This window comes from Panthera tigris, chromosome B1 (assembly GCF_018350195.1).
Source record: "Panthera tigris isolate Pti1 chromosome B1, P.tigris_Pti1_mat1.1, whole genome shotgun sequence".
Classification (NCBI taxonomy): Eukaryota; Metazoa; Chordata; class Mammalia; order Carnivora; family Felidae; genus Panthera; species Panthera tigris.
This window is the reverse complement of record NC_056663.1, coordinates 90,669,777-90,688,995: the sequence shown is the minus strand read 5'-3', so window position 1 is coordinate 90,688,995 and position 19,219 is coordinate 90,669,777. Positions and strand designations below refer to the sequence as shown.

The following is a 19,219-nucleotide window of genomic DNA, read 5'->3' as shown; positions in this document are numbered from 1 at the left end:
TATTTGCAAATGACATATCAGATAAAAGGTTAATATCCAAAACCTATAAAGAACTTATAAAACTCAACACCCAAAAAACACATAATCCAGCAAAGAAATTGGCAAAAGACATGATTAGACACTTTTCCAAAGACAATATGGCTAACAGACACATGAAAAAATGCTCATCATCACTCATCATCAGGGAAATACAAGTCAAAACCACAATAAGATATCACCTAACACCAATCAAAATGTCTAAAATTAACAACTCAGGCAACAACAGTTGTTGGCGAGGATGCAGAGAAAGAGGAACTCTTTTGCACTGCTGGTGGGAATGCAAAGTGGTGCAGCCACTCTGGAAAAGAGTATGGAGGTCTCTCAAAAAGTTAAAAACAGAACTACCCTTTGACCTAGCAATTTCACTACTAGGTATTTATCCAAGGGGTACAGGTGTGCTGTTTCAAAGGAGCACATGCACCCCAATGTTTATAACAGCACTATTGACAATAGCCAAAGTATGGAAAGGGCCCAAATGTCCATTGACCAATGAGTGGATAAAGAAGATGTGGTATACACACACACACACACACACACACAAAGGAGTATTACTTGGCAATAAAAAAGAAATGAAATCTTGCCATTTGCAACTATGTGGATGGAACTAGAGGGTATCATGCTAAGTGAAATTAGTCAGAGAAAGAACTATCATATGACTTCACTCATATGTGGAATTTAAGATACAAAACAGGTGAACATAAGGGAATGGAAGCAAAAATAATATAAAACCAGGGAGGGGGACAAAACATAAGAGACTCTTAAATATAGAGAACAAACTGAGGGTTGCTGGAGGGGTTTTGGGTGGTGCAATGGGCTAAATGGGTAAGGGGCATTAAGGAAGGCATTTGTTGGGATGAGCACTGGGTGTTATACATAAGGGATGAATCACTGGGATCTACTCCTGAAATCATTATTGCAATATATACTAACTTGGATGTAAATTTAAAAATTAAAAAAAAAAAAAAAAGAAAAAAGAAAGAAATTGGATTAGAACAGTACATACTGGCCATTGGCCACACCTGGTGCTGTACTGCAAGACACCTAGGCTCTCGCCACGCACCAAGACAGTCTGTTTATGCCGACCGTCTCTGCCCCACAGAACCCGGAGCTCAGGCCGCCAACATGGCTGTGCAGATGGCACTTATGGCAGCGGGGACAACCTCTGCCAGTGCGAGAGATTTAGTCTGCGTGTGACGGGCTGGCCCTGGCACCTGCTCCCATAATGCGGTGCATAGTGCATCATTAATGACAGACCATCATGGCTCCAGCAAAGCTGTGAAACTCACCAGTTCAGCTCAAGAACCTGGCCAGCGTGCTGATATCACCACCTTCTGCTATCACCACCTTCCCAGGTCAGTAACGAGCAATGTTAGCATACGTAGCACATTTCTGTCGCTTAGGAAATCAGTGTCACAATTTACAGTTTATAAGCATATTTTCATACTTCATTCTTTGGAAGTAACAGCTGAAGAGAGGAGAGGAAAGTTTGTGAAGATTGTAATAGGTGATGAGCTGCCACCTGCCCAAAGTATCTTCTGAGAGACACTAACCTCTTTGTGGTACTAGAGCAAGGTCACTGGATTAAAAAACAAAAACAACGGTGCCTGGGTGGCTCAGTGGGTTAAGCATCTGATCTTGATTTCTGTTCAGGTCATGATCTCAGGGTCCTGAGATCCAGCCCCACGTAGGCATCCATGATGAGTAGAGATTCTCTCTCCCCCCTCCAAATAAACACATAAAAGGCATAAAGCAAAATGGACTATGTCCTCTTTCAAGCTGCCACAGCCATACTGGAAGCAATTGTCTGAAAGTGGATTCTTTTGGAAAAAGCTAGCATCGAGTCACTATCAACATTTCTTTTAACCTAGGCCTAACCTCCAAAAGTATGATCGAAAACAGATTCTATTTGCAGTGGCATTAATTGTAAAAGGAGGATTGTTAGATAAATCTGTTAACTACAAAAGCATTTTTCATGAAGTCAGCTAGTTGATTAGTGGCAATCCCACTGTGCAAACTACGGCCCTGTTTTATTCTAATTGCACTATTGAGTGAACACTCAAATTCAAGTAACATGGGCAACATTGAACTGAATATGGGATTACAGAAGAGTTTTTCAGGAAGAAGACGTTGTCACATCTTCATGGTAACTGTTGACATTCTACAGGAGTTCATCAGGTGGGGCAGACTCAGTATTCAGATGTCTTAAGTATTTCAGCAGCAGTTACCTTGTACTCACCAACCAGGCCTTTAGCTGGAACTTTCTCCCTCCAAATTTGGGTATACACTATTAGCTATGTTTGAATCTTCACAAAATGTGTTCTTAAAGCCAACAGAGCCCAGGCAGAAGAGTCTTTTGGACAATAGGGTTTTGAATCTTTTCCTCACAGTACGTGGAAAAATCAAAGATTCAGATATGGCACAAGGTTCTCTGCAGTGCCTTGCACAGTTAACATCTCTTCATGGACCCATGTTCAACCATAAAAGATCCCTAGATGATTGTGGAAGGATTACTGAATGCTATCGATGAAATTGAAATGAAAGATCTGCAAGCTGTGGGATTCTCCAGCATTAATCAGCAACGTGATAACTCCAAATGTCTTAAAGGCCATTCCAAATGAACTTTTCTCCTTTGTTAAGTGCCTCGGATACCTCACTTATTCTTTGGATGAAATGCTGCATTAGAAGTTTTGATAAGGATGACATGGTATACATGGAAATTTGTGACAAATTGCTGGAAGGAATACTAGCTAACTTGAATCCAAGATGACAAACATTGCCATAAAGGCTTTTTAAATTCAATATGCAGTTCAAGTTTTTAATTCCTGTATTTGGTGCTACCTAAGAAATTTGACTGCCAGTGGTGTGGAGGAAGAAGAAATAAGTAAATATATCAAAAGAATGATCAAGACCAACTTTCAGATCAGCTGCTAATCAGGCTCTGTGCTGACAGCTCAGAGCCTGGAGTCTGCTTCAGATTCTGTGTCCCCTCTCCCTCTGTCCCTACCCCATTCATGCTCTCTTTTTCTCTCTCACAAAAATAAATAAATAATAATTTAAATAAATGCTCTTGAGTCTGCAAGTGGAGGCTGATTAGCCTTCAAATATGAATAGTTACATAAAAAATTGAACTAGCTAAACCAGACCATATAAACTTTTAAAAGAAGATGTAATAGCTTAGAGTTATCACTTGACGTATTTTATTACTTCTTTCCTTCCCAATAGGTAATTACTCCATTGTAATGTTAAAATTCAGGCTTATAAATGCTGTTTATGAGACTATAAAGAGTTTGTTTTTTTTTAATTTTTCTTCCTTTCACTAATCTCTCTTTGTCTTGCAGCCAGCTCAGTCTCTCACCATGAGAAAGAGACAGACGTCAGCAATATGTGGTGAAACAAGATTTAAAAAATAGAATACTCTCTAAAATAAGATAGTTTTAATGTTAATTACTCATAATTACTCAAACTTTTCATTGAAATCCATCCAATGAATTAAAGAATAGTTGGCTTGAAATTAGTGTTTGAAAGTATTCTATCTTGAAAAATATATGGTCATGTATATGTATATTTTTGTAGATTAGATAGGCTATGCCTAAATTTTACCAATACAATTTAACAAAAAAAGTACTAAACTTATTTTCTCATCATAAATTTATACCTAGTTTCTCAGAAGATTCTGTCATGCCACTCTGCTGCCCTTCCCTGCTGGTTACATGAAATTAACAAAATTGATTTGCTGAGATATTTGTCAGATATTCTTCAAAGTCTTCAAGTTGGAGGGGGGTGGTCAATGAGATATGAACACAATTATCATGTGGATTTTAAGCTCCAACACTTACTAGGTATGTGAATTAGATAAGATAAACCCTCTGAACCTCAATTTCTACATTTTAAAAATAGAGAATAAATTTACTGCATAAAGATGTTATGTAGATTACATCAGATGATGTCAGTCCCTCTTACACGGAACCTGGTAGCAAGGACACACTGGAGGTGTTCTTCTCCTGCTCTGTTGTTGAGGATACTAGTGAGTAAATCTGTGTCTAAGAGGGAAGAATGTAGGGGCTTTTATGGGTGGATATTATTACTGCTAGTAATAATAATAATTAGTATTGATTGTATTCTGGATGACAATTGAAGATACTAATGACAGGTGTCAGCCACTTCTCATGTATAACATGAATGGGGTGCTTACACTCCCGTTTAATATTATATACAGAATTAAATTCTTGTACCCATTTGCACTACTCAAATAAATAAGGAATTGATTAAAAGTGGAATGCTAATTAATCCTTGAATTGATAAATATCCTTAGCTTAGATTTATTTAGCTTTCCAAATTAATATGAATTTCCTGGTTGCGTTATCGCCCTTTAAGGACCTGTAGTCCATATTATAAGGAAACAGCATTCCCTGTTCTGGATAATTCTAAAAATGTCAATATCTATTTCTATTCTTTTTAAATCAGGGATTTAAAAAATTACCTCCTCATCAAAGATTTATACAGAGTCCTATGTATCATGGCCCTTTATATTCATTGAAGTTACACAATTCCCTTTACAAATCAGTATTTTAGAAGATATCCTTGACCCCATGATGAGATTTGAAAGTCACTTTTATGTTTTCTGAAAAACACCAGCAATCTGACTATGGATAATTTATTTTGTGTATCAATAGCTCATTCCTTCCTATTGCTGAGTGGCATTTCATTATGGATATGCCCCCATTTGTTTATCCATTTCCCAGGTGGGGGGCATTTGAGTTGTTTCCAGCTGTTAGTGATTTGAATAAAACTGTTAATCATACAAGTATCTGTGTGAACACAGATTTTTTTCCCCCTTGGATAAATATCCAGAAATGAAATGTCTGGAATGCATACATAATTATATGCTTAGCTTTATAAAAAACTACCACATTATTTTTCCTAATGGTTGTATCATTTTGTATATTGACCAGTTATATATGAGATTTCAAGTCTGAATTATTCCGCCTATGTCCTTAACCCAAACTCCATCCCATTATACCCCTTGAAAATTCCTTCCTATTACAAATAATATAATAAAGCTTGTAGAATAAAATGATCTTATTTTTTTTTTTCCTAATTGAACTTAAAAATTTGCTAAAGATGTTCTTCATGTTAAAGGCCTTCTTTAGTACAGGGCCACACACCATCATTTACCTACACCATCAGAATAAACGAGTCAGGCAAGTATGGAGGTGAGGGAGTCAGCATTACTTTGTTAGTGCCACTTCTGAACCTTTACTTCTCTACTCTTATGTAAAAAAATAAAATAAGTAATAATAATAATAATAGGAGGAGCCAAGATGGCAGAAAAGCATGGAAGTTTTTTGTGTGTCTCATGTCCATGAAATACAGCCAGACCAACAATAAACCATCCTACACACCTAGAAAACTGATTGGAGGCTTAACACAACAATCTGCACAACCTGAACCACAGAAGTCAGCAGGTACGTGGCGCAGAGAGGTGAACTTGGGGAGAGAGAAGCCGGCGGCAGGCAGGGCCTTTGCAGGTGGAGAAAGGACGGAGACTGGGGCGGGGGAGAATACGGGAAAAGCACCCCTCCCCAAAAGCAGCTGGAGAGAAAGTGGAAAATTGGAAATAGACTCAGGGACTAAACTAAAAAGGGAGAAAGGAGAAAGGAGAGGGCTTAAATTCCATTAAGACTGGAAACAAGGGGAGAGCAAAGGCTGCAACGCCTCAGCTCAATACCTGGCGGTGCTCTGGTAGGAAAGGTGAATCCCCAGGAACAGAGTGGGGTCCGGGAGGTTCTCAGGCCACACGGAGAAAAGCGGTTCCACTGCTGGAAGGACATTTGGTAGAGACTGTTGAAGGCGCCTGGTCACAGCAGAACCCAGAGAACAGCCACATTCGCTGGTGCTGGAACAAGGTCGCTACGAGTGAAGCCGGGTGCCAGATGTGTGCGGTGATTTTCCATAATCCCTGAAAAGCTGCTGTTACACTATCTTTCGAACTTTTACCGGGGCGGGCTGTCACCTGGCCGCAGTCTCAGGGCACCGGCAGCAGCAGGGTTCAGCAAGGGTTCCTGGGTGCAGCCGACATTCGTCCATTGCTCAGTGAGACCCTCCCACAGAGGGGCGGAAGGGCCAAAGCCGCAGTTCTTCAGAAGTAAGGGGCCAGGGAAAACACCTGCATCTGAGACAAAACTCGGGAGAGGTACTACCTGAGTCTTGGTCACAGACAGTGAAAAAGCAGGGAGAGGATAAAAGCTGAAGACAGAGGATGGGTGCGTGATTGCTGATCGCAGAGAACAGAGTCCCCATAGGAGAGACAGAGTAACTGAGTGATGCCATTTTCACTTCTACCGCGCATGCGCTTACGCACCTACCTGCTCTGCAACAACACACCCTGGTAGCCTAGCAGTGCCATCTAGTGGAAAATGGAGCCATTACACAGAGCTCCGCCCAACTGGGCCAACCTCTCTCTTCAAGAACACAAGTCTCACCGCCTACTTAGTTTATGGACTATAAAGTGCTACATCGTCTGACTTCTAGGGGAAAACGAAGCAATTTCAGTTCTATTTCAATCTGTTAGCAGGTCCAGCTATTCAATTTTCTTTCTTAGTTTTTTCTTTTTATCTTTTACACTATTCTTTTTCTTGAATACAGAAAGAGAAAAAATTCATTTTTGTTTTCAATTTTTATTAAAAATATTTTTTTAGGGGCGCCTGGGTGGCTCAGTCAGTTGGGCGCCTGACTTCGGCTCAGGTCATGATCTCACAGTATGTGAGTTCGAGCCCCGCGTCAGGCTCTGTGCTGACAGCTCAGAGCTTGGAGCCTACTTCAGATTCTGTGTCTCCCTCTCTCTCTGCCCCTCCCCAGCTTATGTTCTGTCTCTCTCTGTCTCAAAAATAAAATAATAATAATAGTAATAATAAAATAAAAATATTTCTTTTAATTTTTTACTATTTTTTTTACTTTTGTGTAATTTTTTTCAAATTCTATCTTACTTCCATCATTCTATTTTAGTCTACTTCAGTGAATTCACCTTTTCAAATTTTCAAACGATTTCCTTCTTTTCTTTTTTCTTTTTCTTTTTTCTCTCTTTTGTTTCTTTCCTTTTTCTTAAATGCAGAAAGCGAAAAACTTCATTTTTACCTTCAATTTCTATAAAGATATTTTTCTTTAATTTTTTCACTATATTTTTGGCTTTTACGTAATTTTTTTCAAATTCTATTTTAGTTCCATCATTTTATTTTTGTCAAATTCAGTGTATTCACTTTTTCAAATTTTCAAATGATTTCTTTTTTTCTCTTTTTTCTCTTTTTTGTTTCTTTTCTTTTTCTTGAATACAGAAAGAGAAAAAAATCATTTTTATTTTTAATTTTCATTAAAATATTTTTCTTTAATTTTATTCCAACTATATTGTTTACTTTTGTGTAATTTTTTTCAAATTCTATTTCACTCCCATCGTCTCATTTCAGTCTATTTCAATGTATTCATTTTTTCAAATTCTCAAATGATTTCCTCCCCACCCCTTTTTTTCCTCTAATTTGTCAAACCACTTTCAACACCCAGACCAAAACACACTTAGGATTTAGCATCATTTATTAGATTTTTTGTGTGTGTGTGTTTTTGATTTTTTAATTTTAATATTTTTTTAATATTTTTTAATTTTAAGTTTTCTACCTCACTAATTCCTTTTCTCACTTCAAAATGACAAAATGAAGGAATTCACCCCAAAAGAAAGAGCACAAAGAAATAACAGCCAGGTGTTTAACCAACACAGATACAAGCAAGATGTCTGAACCAGAATTTAGAATCATGATAATAAGAATGTTAGCTGGAGTCAAAAACTGATTAGAATCCCTTTCTGCAGAGATAAAAGAAGTAAAAAATAGCCAGAATGAAATGACAAATGCTATAACTGAGCTGCAATCATGGATGGATGCAGTGGCGGCAAGGATGGATGAGGCAGAACAGAGAATCAGCGACATAGAGGACAAACTTACAGAGAATAATGAAGCAGAAAAAAAGAGGGAGATGAAGGCAAAAGAGCACAATTTAAGAATGAGAGAAATCAGTGACTCATTAAAAAGGAACAATATCAGAATCATAGGGGTGCCAGAAGAGGAAGAGAGAGAAATAGGGGTAGAAGGGTTATGTGAGCAAATCACAGCAGGAAACTTTCCTAACTTGGGGAAAGACACAGACATCAAAATCCAGGAAGCACAGAGGACCCCCATTACATTCAACAAAAACCGACCATCAACAAGGCATATCATAGCCAAATTCACAAAATACTCAGGCCAGGAGAGAATCCTGAAAGCAGCAAAAGAAAAAAAAAAGTCCCTAACCTACAAGGGAAGACAGATCAGGTTTGCAGCAGACCCAGCCACTTGGCAGGCCAGAAAGGAGTGGCACGATATATTCAGTGTGATGAATCAGAAAAATATGCAGCCAAGAATTTCTTTATCCAGCAAGGCTGTCATTCAAAATAGAAGGAGAGACAAAAAGTTTCCCAGACAAACAAAAATTAAAGGAGTTTGTGACTACTAAACCAGCCCTGCAACAAATTTTAAGGGGGGCCCTCTGAGGGGAGAAAAGATGAAAAAAAAAAAAATATATATATATATCAAAAGCAACAAAGATTCGAAAGGACCAGAGAAAAGCACCAGAAACTCCAACTCCACAAGCATCATAATGGAAATAAATTCCTATCTTTCAGTACTCATTTTAAATGTCAATGGACTCAATGCTCCAATCAAAAGACATAGAGTAACATAATGGATAAGAAAACAAGATCCATCTATATACTGTTTACAAGAGACCCACTTTAGACCTAAAGACACCTTCAGATAGAAAATAAGGGGATGGATAGCCATCTATCATGCTAATGGTCAACAAAAGAAAGCTGGAGTAGCCATACTTATATCAGACAATCTAGACTTTAAAATAAAGACTGTATCAAGAGATGCAGAAGGGCATTATGTCATAATCAAGGGGTCTATCCACCAAGACCTAACAATTGTAAACATTTACAATGTGGGAGCACCCAAATATATAAATCAATGAATCACAAACATAAAGAAACTCATCGATAGTAATACCATAATAATAGGAGACTTCAACACCCCACTCACAACAATGGACAGATCATCTAATCAAAAAATCAACAAAGAAACAATGGCTTTGAATGACACACTGGACCATATGGACTTAACAGATATATTCAGAACATTTCATCCTAAAGCAGCAGAATATACATTCTTCTCCAGTGCACATGGAACATTCTCCAGAATAGATCATATGCTGGGACACAAATCAGCCCTAAGTAAGTACAAAAAGATCAAGATTATACTATGCATATTTTCAGACCACAACTCTATGAAACTCAAAATTAACCACAAGAAAAAATTTGGACAGGTAACAAATACTCGGAGAATGAAGAACATCCTACTAAAGAATGAATGGCTAACCAAGAAGTTAAGGAGGAAATTAAAAAGTATATGGAAGTCAATGAAAATGATAACACCACAACCCAAAACCTCTGGCACGCAGCAAAGACAGTCATAAGAGGAAAGTATATAGCAATCCAGGCCTTCCTAAAGAAGAAAGAAAGATCTCAGATACACAACCTAACCTTACACCTTAAGGAGCTGGAAAAAGAACAGCAAATAAAACCCCAAACCAGCAGAAGACAGGAAATAATAAAGATCAGAGCAGAAATTAATGCTATTGAAACCAAAACCAAAAACAAACAAAAAAAGAAAATAAAACAAACAAACAAACAAACGAAAAAACCCAGTAGAACAGATCAATGAAATCAGAAGCTGGTTCTTTGAAAGAATTCACAAAATTGATAAACCACTAGCCCGTTTGACCAAGAAGAAAAAGGAAAGGACCCAAATAAATAAAATCAAGAATGAAAGAGGAGAGATCATAACCAACACAGCAGAAATACAAACAATAATAAGAGAATATTATGAGCAATTGTATACCAATAAAATGGGCAATCTGGAAAAATGGACAAATTCCTAGCAACATATACACTACCAAAACTGAAACAGGAACAAATAGAAAATTTGAACAGACCCACAACCAGTAAAGAAATCAAATTAGTAATCAAAAATCTCCCAAAAAACAAGAGTCCAGGGCCAGATGATTTTCCAGGAGAATTGTACCAAACATTTAAGGAAGAGTTAACACCTATTCTCTTGAAGGTGTTTCAAAAAATAGAAATGGAAGGAAAACTTCCAAACTCTTTCTATGAAGCCAGCATTACCTTGATTCCAAAACCAGACAGAGACACCACTAAAAAGGAGAACTACACACCAATTTCCCTGATGAACATGGATGCAAAAATACTCAACAAGATATTAGGCAACCGGCTCCAACAATACATTAAAAAAATTATTCACCAAGACCAAGTGGGATTTATACCTGGGATGCAGGGCTGGTTCAATATCCGCAAAAAAATTAACGTGATTCATCACATCAAGAAAAGAAAGGACGAGAACCATATGGCCCTCTCAATAGATGCAGAGAAAGCATTTGACAAAATACAGTATCCTTTCTTGATAAAAACCCTCAAGAAGGTAGGGATAGAAGAAAAATTCCTCGAGATCATTGAATGATGCAATGCTAATATCCTCCTCAATGGGGAAAAAAATGACAGCTTTCCCCCTAAGGTCAGGAACAAGACAGGGATGTCCACTCTTGCCACTGTTATTCAACATAGATTTGGAAGTCTTAGCCTCTGCCATAAGACAACACAAAGAAATAAAAGGCATCCAAATCGGCCAGGAGGGGTTCAAACTTTCACTCTTCTCAGATGACATGATACTCTATATGGAAAACCCAAAAGATTCCACAAAAAAATTGCTAGAATTCATTCATGAATTTAGCAAAGTTGCAGGATACAAAATCAATGAACAGAAATCGGTTGCATTCCAATACACCAACAATTAAGTGACAGAAAGAAAAATCAAGGAATCGATCCCATTAACGATTGCACCAAAAATGATAAAATACCTAGGAATAAATCTAACCAAAGAGGTGAAAAATCTATACACTGAAAACTATAGAAAGCTTATGAAAGAAATTGAAGAAGACACAAAAAAATGGAAAAAGATTTAATGCTCCTGGATAGGAAGAAGAAATATTGTTAAAATGTCGACACTACCCAAAGCAGTGTACATATTTGATGCAATCCCTATCAAAATAACACCAGAATTCTTCACAGAGCTAGAACAAATAATCCTAAAATTGGTATGGAACCAGAAAAGACCTGGAATAGCCAAAGCAATCTTGAAAAAGAAAACCAAAGCAGGAGGCATCACAATCCCAGATTTCAAGCTGTACTACAAAGCTGTAATCCTCAAATCAGTATTGTACTGGCACAAGAACAGACACTCAGATCAATGGAACAGAATAGAGAACCCAGAAATGAACCCACAAACGTATGGCCAACTAATCTTTGACAAAACAGGAAAGACTATCCAATCGAATAAAGACAGTCTCTTCAGCAAGTGGTGCTGGGAAAACTGGACAGCGACATGCAGAAGAATGAACCTGGACCACATTCTTACACCATACACAAAAATAAACTCAAAATGGATGAAAGACCTCAATGTAAGAAAGGAAGCCATCAAAATCCTTGAGAAAGCAGGCAAAAACCTCTTTGATCTTGCCCACAGCAACTTCTTACTCAACATGTCTCTGGAGGCAAGGGAAACAAAAGCAAAAATGAACTACTGGGACCTCATCAAAATAAAAAGCTTTTGAGCAGGAAGGAAACAATCAGCAAAACTAAAAGGCAACCGACAGAATGGGAGAAGATATTTGCAAATGACATATCAGATAAAGGGTTAGTATCCAAAATCTACAAAGAACTTATCAAACTCAACATCCAAAAAAACAAATAATCCAGTGAAGAAATGGGCAAAAGACATGAATAGACACTTCTCCAAAGAAGACATCCAGATGGCCAACTGACACATGGAAAAATGCTCAACATCACTCATCATCAGGGAAATCAAAACCACAATGAGATACCACCTTACACCGGTCAGAATGGCTACTATTAACAACTCAGGCAACAACAGATGTTGGCAAGGATGTGGAGAAAGAGGATCTCTTTTGCACTGTTGGTGGGAATGCAAGCTGGTCAGCCACTCTGGAAAAGAGTATGGAGGTTTCTCAAAATACTAAAAATAGAACTATCCTACCACCCAGCAATTGCACTACTAGGCATTTACCCACGGGATAAATGAAAGAAATTTATTTTCGAAAGGACATATGCACCCCCATGTTTACAGCAGCACTATCAACAATAGCCAAAGTATGGAAAGAGCCCAAATGTCCATCGATGGATGAATGGATAAAGAAGTGGTATATCTATACAATGGAGTATTACTTGGAAATCAAAAAGAATGAAATCTTGCCATTTGCAGCTATGTGGATGGAACTGGAGGGTATTATGTTAATTGAAATTAGTCAGAGAAAGACAAAAATCATATGACTTCACTCAAATGAGGACTTTAAGAGAAAAAACAGATTAACCTAAGGGAAGGGAAACAAAAATAATATAAAAACATGGAGGGGGACAAAAGAGAAGAGACTCATAAATATGGAGAACAAACTGAGGGTTACTTGAGGGGTTGTGGGAGGAGGGATGGGCTAAATGGGTAAGAGGTACTAAGGAATCTACTCCTGAAATCATTGTTGCACTATATGCTAACTAATTTGGATGTAAATTTTTAAAAAATAAAAAATAAAACAAGTAAAAAAAAATAATGTTTTTGAAGGTCATCTCGGTTAGTCTATTCCAGTAATGTCTTGCCTCCTAATCATTTTTCCACAATAATCAGAGTCCTCGACATTTATCTCCTCCTTTCCTTTTTTTTCCTGAGTTCTAACACCATAATTTCAATGATGGTCATTAATGTTAGTCACCAAGTATTTTGTTCTCTCTTCCTTCTGCGCACATGTTAGGATAATATGCAAGTTCCCCTGTTCTAGCAGAAGAGTTGTGAGCAGAAGTGATCTGTCATTTCCTAGTCAGATAATTTAATTGCCAATTTGTGATACTATAGTATTCTTTCCTACTAGTATGTCAACAAGCAATAATTGAATTTATGGTTAAAAAAATTAAAATAATGGTTACTGCTTCAGCTAGATTCCTAAATGGTTATGAAAAATTGAGCACATTAGCAGACTTGTCAAGGACTAGTAGTATGAGTGAAATGTAAACCTTTGTTGTTTTAAGCCACTGAACTATATGTATTGATAACTCAGCATAAGTTGTCCTATCCAGCCACTGAGTAATGTAGATATTGTTATGTAATGTATAAAAGAAGAATTAACATATGTAGTATTGGTTTATAAATTGGCTGCAGGTGGTGAGCAACTCTTAGGCTAAGCTAGAAGGATGGCAATACCTATTATACAGTGGCAAAACAGTGAAATTCTTACCTATGATAGGAAATGTATTTTATGAACTCATAAATCTAGACAAGAGGTTGGTAAACAAATGCTAGTATGTGTTGGCTATAGCTATTAAATTACTACAAGAAAGAGATGATCTTAAAAATCTTTCTATGGTAGCAAACAGAACTTCTACTAACCCATAAGAGTCATACATGATCAGGGAATAAAATTTTATTATTTTAAATCACTGAGATACTGAGGTTGCCGGCCCCCTCTACTTATGCCTATTCTGACCAGCATACTTGAAAAACTCAATGTCTAATTAGATAATCCAATCACAATTGTCTTCATTCAGAAAGTCATTCTTGGCCTTACACTGCTCCTTTTTATAAACTATATTTATTTTACCTATGAAATCTTAATCTTTATCTTTGTTTTCCTGCTAAACATAATTTTACTCTTTGGAAGGATTATATTTCTTAACATTCATTTTGTAGAATTCTGTGCTATCAGTAAAATTGCCTTTAAATTCTGTTGAGTTAATTAGTCTATTATTTCTCTGAAATTCCCAGCCCTGGTCTATCACTGAAATAATAAAAACTTCCAATCTTGGCCCTTGTAAAAGTCTTTATTTTTTTTCATTGTTCACATTTGTCTGTCTCCTGCTCTGTATCCCCACCAGCATGACAATGACAAAATTGAATTTAGCTCAAGCCCCATGATCCTGGAAAACATTATAATTAAATAAACCCCCTTTCCCACACCTTTGTTTTCCAGGAATGGATTACAGCAAGGTATCATTCTTCCCTATATGACTTAAGTAAAACCCAAGAATATTTCATTTGTTTACCTGTGAGAAGGCCAGATGCAGGCCCTACAAAATGCCATTCTTTGCCTCATAAATGATTAATTGAATTGTTCAGACTCAGTGACTAATCTGGATAAAATATCTGCTATTTTGACTTGACCAAACTTCAGCTAAGTTTCTTTCCTACTTCCTGCTGCCTGGACTTTGACCCCTGCTCCCCACCCTGAGTAGGCATATAACCCCTTCTCAACAGCTCCTCCAGAACAGAAACCTATCTCTGGGGAAAACATTCCCTAATCAACTATCTGATTGGATCACGTATTTATCCCACTTAACCATACCCATTCTTTCTAATCTTTTTCAACCCTCCCTCTTTAAAAAAGTCCTTTTTGCCTTACATTTGAGATATTTGTTGATCCTGTGGTCAGTGTGTTCTTCCTATTAGAATAGTTCTCCTCCCCCTTGGACCCTGCAATAAACCTTTTAAGTAGTTTTTTCTCATTTAAGTCCTGATTTATGTTTTGACACAAAATACACCTTTGGCAAAATTATCACAGTTTCTGAAGTGTTATGTCATATATCAAGGTAATGTAAACATTATCACCAAATATAAAGGAATTCTTATGAAAAATTTAAATTCTCAAATTTAGTATGCCATGTCCCCATAGAGGTTCTCTGATATTACCCCTGCTTAGCCTGGTAACAGCAAATTTTGATAATGCATTTTTTTAATTCTTTTATTCCAGATTCATTGTCCTTTCCTTTCCTCAGTGGCACAACCCTACAATCACATTTGCCTATAGAATTTTGTCTATACTATTATCTATGCTAGGAATGTTGCCCCCACACTCTTCACTATCTCATTTTCCTTTTCAAACGAAACACTCAATTTGGAAGTCAGTTCTTCAGAGAAACCTTCCTCAGACCTGCACATCTGTTTGCAGTCACTTTTTTATACTACCTCATTACTAAATACTTCTCCCACCAAGCCCTGAATTGTAATTGTGTCTTACTTGACAGGTGGAATGGTCATTCCTTTCAGGGGGGAAATTACTAAAAGATAATGCTGATAATAATGCATTCTGCAAAGCCTGAGTTATTCAACCTAGAGTGCCCTTATAAGGAAAACAGTGGAAAAGTCCAGAGTGGTTTGACATTATCAGTCTGGTCAACTCCTATGTGCCCCAATAATATGTGTTCAAGATAAGCCCCATTTCCTATGGATTTGCTCCTAATCTCCTGGAGAGAATACAATTGATTCTAATAACAATTTACACAGGCAGCAAAGTACAAATCTATATCAAGGGGAAATGCTCCTAAAGGCAATCACATGTGAAAGATGTTACCTATTACCAGGCACACAATAAAGAAATCTTTTTATATTATTATGCAGAACAGATAGACCCCTATTGAATGTTCCTGAATAGGATCTTGATTTTAACTTTGAACAGAGAAGGCCTACTGAAATGTTTGATTCAAACAAGAGATCCCTTTACTCCAAAGGTGAATTCAAGCAATGCAGAGAGGTTACAGTGCTTTTTCACCCACTTCTCTCTTTTTAAATGAATCTTTTCCTCAACAAAACTTAAAAATGTTGACAAACTTTAAACCTTTGTCCTAAGCTCTCTTCTATTTGCATTATTTCCTAGTGTGATCCTATTCATAACCATGTGTTTTAGTAAACAATGACTCTTACATTTATTTATTTTTTATTTTTTTTTAACATTTATTTTTGAGAGAGCATGAGCAGGGGAGGGGTAGAGAGAGAGGGAGATACAGAATCTGAAGCAGGCTTCAGGCTCTGAATTATCAGCACAGAACCTGATGCAGGGCTCAAACCCACAAACTGTGAGATCATGACCTGAGCCAAAGTCAGAGGCTTATCCGATTGAGCCAACGAGGCACCCTTAGACTCTTACATTTAAAACATAAACTAACAACTCTGTTTAAGTAAGTTTTATAAGTATTGAGGGATGAATGTATTTAAATCAAAATTGTACATTCATATCCTCAGTATCTTTCTTTCTTAGTAATTTGCATAAAGACAAATAGCACTAAAGGCCCAACTGCACAAAAGTCTTTGAGCAGAAAGAGACCCAAAATTTTGGATCTGAAGCTTTTATATCTGGTGGTTAGGATCCATAGGAAATATTATACATAATTATGAATATAAAAGTTAGACATAAAAGATAGTATTTGTTTGCAATGAGAAGGTAATTGCCACAAATTCCAAATGTAAAGAAGTTGATGGATACTATGAACACCATTCCAAAACATCATATGTCATCAGGGCAAGAAGCATCAGATGCACGTACATTCAAATAATTTGGATGCCCAAAACAAGTGATGTTGGACTCCAACATAAAAATTCTCTATTGTACTGAGAGATTAAATATACAAAAGGACAAAAGTCAGACTACCTGTCTGTATCTATCATCTATATTTGTATCTATATCTATGTCTATCTATATCATCTATATCTATGTCTATCTACATCTATATCTATATCTATATCTATATCTATATCTATATCTATATCTATCTATATCTATCTATATCTATATCTATCTATATCTATATCTATCTATATCTATATCTGTAACTCTAACCCATAATCTTCAGCAATGAACCCAGGAAGTCAACCTACTATCTATAATAATCAGAATAGGGAGTCAGACTACTATAGCCAACAGCCATTCCCAGAGGCTAACATACAATCCTTATATTATTTGGTCCCACACAACTGGGTTTTGATTTATAACTGAAAGCTCCTCTAAGTTTTGCTTCCTTTTCCAACTTAGGCACTGGGGAAAGCCAAATATTGATTTTACTAATCGCATAGGATGTCTTGCTTCTATTAAGCTTCTCCATGCCAACGGCTGTCAGTCAGTGCACATCCGAAGTCTTCTTTACATCCTACTATAAAGTCTTTCCCACCCTCTGCCTGTCTTTGAATCTCTGCCAAACTCAAGAACGGTGGCTGTCATGAGCACACTATGAAGGCGCACACATGATCTGTATCTTTCTACAATGTCAGCTTTATTCACTCATGAAGCAAGGTTAACATAATTATAAAGCAGATTCAGGATTCCAAACTCAATTACATTTCACCACGTGTTTAAACTTGGCTTCTCACACATCACACAAAGCAAAGCACAAGACAAGTTCCACAACACAAACAAGATAGAACAGGGGGTAGGAAAAGGGGGTAGGAGGTTAATGCAAAGTCAGTCTATGAGCATTAGTTGAGATAAGGCCTTGGTCTGGTCTAGATCGGCTCTCGGCACTTACTGTTTATTATGTTTAAGCAGTGGAGGATCTCTGTTCTGTTCACAGATCAACTGGGCAGATTCAGAGCCTTCAGTGGCAGCTGCCTTTTTGATGTGGTCAGAGGTGAAGGAGTCAGTGTCAAGAAAGTCTGACAGTTTGCTCCAAAATTCCTCCCATTATAAAGGGATTTAATCAGTCTTGAGGCTTCACCGACCTCCTCTGTTTCTGCTGGTTATCAGTTGTGAGTGTTATCAGGCAGGGCTGGCTTCAGAGATATCTGGTCTTAGCTTCTTGGATGCTTGCATCTCTGCTTGACATAAATTACTGCTTGACATGAGTGACTTCATCTTGCTTTCCACAGTGGTTGACTCCCTTGCTATAGCAATCTTTGAATAAACAGCCCATGCTGTTCTCCTTTAAGAGGTCTGGGTTTATTTTTACAATACTGCTTCGAGTTCCCCAAAAACACAGGAATTCTAAAAAAAAAAGTTCAATTTCATGATTTTAATAAAGATTTATTAAATTTTCAATTCATTCATTGCAATAGCAAGTTCTTTTTCTGGCAGGTAAAAATTCCACTTTGACTTCTTCATATATATCTTCATATTTTTCTGTTGATTGTAAGGCTTTTCCACTCACTATCTTCTGACTCTGTTCATCACAACCTTTTGTTTGTTTGTTTGTTTTTCTTTACAAAGGTATACCTCCTGTGCACAATGCTAGGTGACTTAGCACAGTGGAAGGTAGAGTATTCCTAGAAGTCTTTTCTACATGAGGACAACCAGTGATAAATATATGTGTAAGTAGCATTAGGCTATAACCAAACTAAATATATCTCTTACTCATTTTCCTTGAAGCTTGATCTCTAAGAAAAAAAAAAAAAGGCTTTTATCATTCCAATACCACCATTCACTAAGAGGAAATCTGACAGAGAAAAAAATAAGAGAGTGGAAAGTGATAGTAGATTTAGCTAACATGTTATTGTTAAAATATCTTATTTTTTGCAAATGTTACACAAACTTACAGACACATTGCTAGGACTCTTCCCCAAACCTTGGAACATGCCCATGAAAGAAAGGACCCTAAGGCATAAATCTCATTACTTTCATGATAATTACATCTCTGATATACCATAGTTATATGAACTTTTGACTTTCTTTCCCCTACTCCCATACAATTATGGTTAGTCTGTCAAAGAAGATCCTCACAGATCAAAATGGAAAGTTCAGAAGACCAATGCCCCTTTGAGCAGAAGACTGGAGACAGTTTTGTGGGAAGAGCAGACAGAGAAGACAAACTCTGAGGTAGTGCATTAGCTTACAACTGGACTGGGAACTAGAAGTAAGAAATTTCTGCAGGAGATTGTGCTCCAGAGCTCTGAGGGTTTATATATTCATCTTACAGGTTCAATGCTGGGTTTTTCTTTGCAGTGGTCTTCCTTCATTTTAATGCCAAGTGGTCAATGCCATAACAGCTATGTAACTTGTACTTTGGAGAACTAAGAGAGATTTATATCTTCCTCGGAGAAAAGTTAGTGAAGGGCATTATGGTTTTTCTTGCCTCACCTCATGAAGCTAGCACATTAGGTCACTGTTCCTATGTCTCTAAGAAGTAACTAAAACCAATGGAAGAGTGTTTGGTAGTGTTGAGGCAAAAAAGAACAGGAGAAGCAGAGAAAAGAAACAGAAAATGACA

The 19,219-nt window shown here is 37.1% G+C and overlaps 1 pseudogene; it reads left to right on the top strand.

Annotated features, from left to right (window-relative positions):
- The first annotated feature begins 1,161 nt into the window (after positions 1 to 1,161).
- LOC122238074 overlaps positions 1,162 to 19,219 on the top strand; it is a 31,911-nt pseudogene continuing 13,853 nt past the window's right edge.